We start from the raw sequence: 5,362 nt of genomic DNA, 5'->3' as shown, positions 1-5,362 counted from the left end.
GATGCCATTCGGCTGTTTTGGGCTAGTTAAAATTTTCTTTGATAGGAATACCAGCTTATCATTTTGTTTTGTTTTTCAACTGTACTGCTCTAGCCAAATTTAAAAAAAAAATTGCCATGAAGAAGTGTGGGCCGACACTGCAAAAGTGCGGACCAACAAGTATACCTTAGAGCCATACACCCCCCCCCCTCTCAACCTCCGATTCCCCCATCGACCCCCCTCCCTCAACATTCGATCCCCCCTCGACCCCTCCCCCCCCCTCAACCTCCGATCCCCCATCGACCCCCCCCCCCCTCCCACAACCCCCGATCCCCCAATGACCCCCCCCCCCCTCAACCCCTGATCCCCCATCGACCCCTCCCCTTATATAAAGAGCGATGTTGCAACCACCAGATTTAATGTTCATCTTGCGTGAGGCCACATTGTGAAATGGCCCGATAAACTTGGATCGGAAGATTTGCTACTGTCGTGATTAACTTGGATTGGAAGATTTGCAACCGTCGCGATTTACTTGGATTGGAAGATTTGCAACCGTCGTGATAAACTTGGATCGGAAGATTTGCAACCGTCGTGATAAACTTGGATTGGAAGATTTGCAACCGTCGTGATAAACTTGGATCGGAAGATTTGCAACCGTCGTGATAAACTTGGATTGGAAGATTTGCTACCGTCGTGATAAACTTGGATTGGAAGATTTGCTACTGTCGTGATAAACTGGGATTGGAAGATTTGCTACAGTCGTGATAAACTTGGATCGGAAGATTTGCAACCGTCGTGATAAACTTGGATTGGAAGATTTGCAACCGTCGTGATAAACTTGGATTGGAAGATTTGCAACCGTCGCGATTTACTTGGATTGGAAGATTTGCAACCGTCGTGATAAACTTGGATCGGAAGATTTGCAACCGTCGTGATAAACTTGGATTGGAAGATTTGCAACCGTCGTGATAAACTTGGATTGGAAGATTTGCAACCGTCGTGATAAACTTGGATTGGAAGATTTGCTATAGTCGTGATAAACTTGGATCGGAAGATTTGCTACAGTCGTGATAAACTTGGATCGGAAGATTTGCAACCGTCGTGATAAACTTGGATCGGAAGATTTGCAACCGTCGTGATAAACTTGGATCGGAAGATTTGCAACCGTCGTGATAAACTTGGATCGGAAGATTTGCAACCGTCGTGATAAACTTGGATTGGAAGATTTGCAACCGTCGTGATAAACTTGGATTGGAACATTTGTTAAAGTTGTCAGTTAGTGTCTGTTGTCAAAAGTTGTCAATTTGTGCCTGTTTTCTTCAGTTTGTTTGGCTTTAGTAGTGACAAGTTCAGACAATAATTATAAAATCTCTCAACTGTTTTAAAATTCTGACAGATTTAAAAGCTAATTTAAGCCATAAAAACAAATACAAATTTAGCTCCTTACGTTAACAAAGAAAGTCTAAGCTTTAATCAACTGTGATAAATAATTTGTCATAATATATTTTGCTCCTGGACCGGCCGTTAATTTACAAAACAGAGTTTTTTTTTTGTAGTAATTAGAATATCAGCTTAACTGAACACAAACGATGACGCCATCGTTTATTTTTAGCTTACCGCCTTGCACAATTGACATTGTTATTTTGAGAATATTTTTAAAAAATCGGTCACACCCGCCCAAGTGGAGTATAAAGTCCCATTTAGCCGTCGTCTGCCAACATTTTGCCGTCGTCTGCCCACCATTTTGCCGTCGTCTGCCCACCCTATCCATGTCCTCTGGCAGATCGATTCCATTCACGTCCCCAACATCCGCTTGTGGAGATCGCCCAGACTAATACTCAAAGTGCTTTTTGTCACGTACTCGATACCGCCCACAGGAAGTCGTTGGTTGATTCGTCTCTTCCCGCCCATTCCAGCGCTCAAGGTTGTTCATTGTATTTTGTCTCCACCACCCCCGCAGTCCACTCCACAAGCAATCAGTTTTATACTCACTAGCGACTAAGACCCCGCCCACCCCCACCCCCTAACCATCATGAGTCTGGAGTAAGTTGGACAAGTTTTCAAACCCGATTTCGCTCAGCCCCCCCCCTCCCTCCCCCTACTATCATGAGTCGGATATCGCCCAGGCCTGTAGCTAAACTTCTCTAGGAGAAACTTTGTGGCCAGTTCTACACTTGTAGCACTAACTGCCTCACTCATTTCACTGTTGATCTCCCCTGTTACCGTCCTGTTATCAATAGTGATCTCCCCCTCTTATCACTAGGTATCTCGCCCTGTTATCACAAGTGATCTCCCCCTGCCTGTTATCATTAGTGGTCTCCTCTTGTGTCTCTTTTCTTTTAACCTACAATTTAATATATATGTATACAACAAAAATGGCGGTTTATCGTGATGTAAAGTGAGTCACGTGCGGTGTCCATTTTAAGACTCATTAGTTGCCAGTTGATAGGCAGCAACCACCTTCCACACAGCAACACCAACTTACCTCATCACCTCATCACCACAACACCTCATCACCACATTACCTCATCACTACAACACCTCACGACTACAGCACCTTCAAAAGATTCGGTATTTAAACTTTAAGAACTCATTTTTAAAAAAAAGGCTGAACTATCTATTTCTAGATTGACATTAGTGCTTTGTTTGCAAAAATGTGAATCTAAAAATAGATAGATCTAGTTCAGACTTACATAAGGCTGATGCAGAGGCGTAGAGACCCTTCCCGGCGCCCAGGGACAAACTTTCGATTTGCAACCCCCCTCGAACTTTCGATTTGCACCCCCCCCCTCGAACTTTTAATTTACACACCCTCCCTCAAACTTTCAATTTGTTTTTCTAACCCATTTTGGCGCCCCCCTAGGGTCGGCGCCCGGGGACATAAGTCCCCCCCCCCCTCGCCCCCCCCCCCTCGCTACGCCTCTGGGCTGATGGTTCAGACATAATGCTGACAGTTCAGACTTACATAAGGCAGACAGTTCAGACTTACATAAGGCTGATAGTTCAGACTTCGATACGACCGATAATTGAGATTACATAAAGCCTGTGACTCGAGATTTCAATATGTCCCCGGTCAGTACTCTACGTATCCAGTTAGAAGTCACGATATGTGGATCACTTCTCGTGAGCCGCTCTCATTGGCTTCTATAAATAGACATGACGTCAAATGTTTTCGAGCTGAACTTAATCCAATCTTCTTTTTTTTCAAGTTGAAATGTTTGGTGCGATTTTAGATGTCAATGTTGGTTGGTGTCTGATGGTCTTCTTCGATCGTTGGTGGTGGGCACAGTTCTGTGGGTCTCTACCGGGAGGGGTGGGGGTCGGGGGTCGAGATAGGATATGCAGAGTTGCCTTTTCTTCTGTCCAGTGTTTACAGATTTACTGAGAAGCGCTGGTACACGGCGAGAAATAGAATAGCTCAGTGTTTCTTCCAGACTTTTTTCTCCGGGGGGGGGGGGGGGGGGCACTTGAAATCTTCGGGGGGGGGGGGGTAAACTTTCTTCGGGGGGCGGACACTGTTAAAAGTATATATTTTCTATATAAATTATATAAATTTCATTTCGTTCGGGGGGGGGGGGGGGGGGACGGTAAAAAAATTTCGGAGGGGCTTTGCCCCCCCGAGGAGATGCCTGGAAGAAACTCTGCTCTAGCTCTTGAAAGTTGTATCAGTAGAGAGATGAGGGAAATAGAATAGTATTTATCAAACTAAACCTTAACTGGTTAGTCGAGGGGATAGTAAAGATACAGGAACCAATACATACATTCACAAAAACATGAACGCGTTTATACATGCTAATATACATATAAATATAAATATAAAAAAAATAAATTTAAATAAATAAATATATATATATATATATATATATATATATATATATATATACATATACATATATATATATATATATATATATATATATATATATATATATATATATATATATATATGTATATATATATATATCTGTGTGTGTATTCGATACATCTGGGCGTGTTTGAGAGTAAAAGACCTCCAAAAGGTCCGTGTGTGTGTTGTCACACCTTGATTGTGCGACCTACTCTGTTGAGTTGTACGGTTGATTTAGTTACCGCAACATTCATTAAAACACCAGCAGCTGTTGCAGGTTTTTCACGCTAAGTGCAAACAACAGGAGTGTTGTGTGACGCAGATATTTCACTACTGTCGGCATTTTACTTCTGTCGGCATTTCACTAATGTCGGCATTTACTTTTGTCGGCATTTTACTTATGTCGGCATTTACTTTTGTCGGCATTTTACTTATGTCGGCATTTCACTACTGTCGGCATTTTACTTCTGTCGGCATTTCACTACTGTCGGCATTTCACTAATGTCGGCATTTACTTTTGTCGGCATTTCACTTATGTCGGCATTTCACTTATGTCGGCATTTCACTACTGTCGGCATTTTACTTCAGTCGGCATTTCACTAATGTGTTCTCACAAGAACTGGTTTTTAAAATAAAAACCTCTCACTTTCAACAATTTAATACTGCTGGCATTAGTCCAAAAATAGAGAAACTATTAAAAAAAAAAGAAACGTAAAAACTGACATATTAAATCATTTTCAATTAGCACTGTATTTTAATTAGTTAAAAACCCATTCTAATAATTAATTAAGTTATAAATAATTCACCCTGAAAAAATAAACGAGCACATAAATATAATCATCTTTTATTTATGTAGAGATCATACATTTGTCCAAACCTTAACGAAGACTTGCTCGCATCATAATTAATTAACTTAGTTCATTAGGCCACTTTTACCGCTTTTGTAGCTGTTAAATTTACATCTTACTTTTTAAAGTCACTAGACCTATTTTTAAAAGTTTTTTTTTTAGATGCACGCGAGCGTCTTATTTATGTTGTGAACTTTTCATTGAATAAATAAAAAAAATCGACTTTGTGTTTATTCATGCATAATGTGTAATATGTGAATGGTTATCAATACATTGGAGACATATTGCATGTATCCTTGTTATTGTGTTTAAACAGAAAATAGACCCCTCGAATCAATGTCCAATTTTTATCAAATTTCGGTCAGTTTTATGAGTTTGCTGTGCGCTGAACACAGTAATTTAGTTTCGATCAGTTTAGTTTGTGACGTCACACCGAGTCAGCTCTAAAAATAGCCGACAAGTATGCACAACTTGCTAGGCATACAAATGGCGATGTTCTTTATTGAGGTCATAAACTCTACACAAGAAGAAAGCCAATATGTGCTTGTCTCCCTTGCTATGTTTATCTACTCTTGTTTGTTAGGAATTCCAAAATCTTCCAGCCAAGGAAAAACAACTCTCACTTCTTTAACTCCTTAACAGACCAGACAACGAATTGTCTCCCATTGTTGTTGCTAAAATAGATTAG

The sequence above is a fragment of the Physella acuta genome, unplaced genomic scaffold (genome assembly GCF_028476545.2).
Source record: "Physella acuta isolate Inbredline_101_S28 unplaced genomic scaffold, ASM2847654v3 ptg002049l, whole genome shotgun sequence".
Lineage (NCBI taxonomy): Eukaryota > Metazoa > Mollusca > Gastropoda > Physidae > Physella > Physella acuta.
This window is presented reverse-complemented; position numbering follows the sequence as displayed.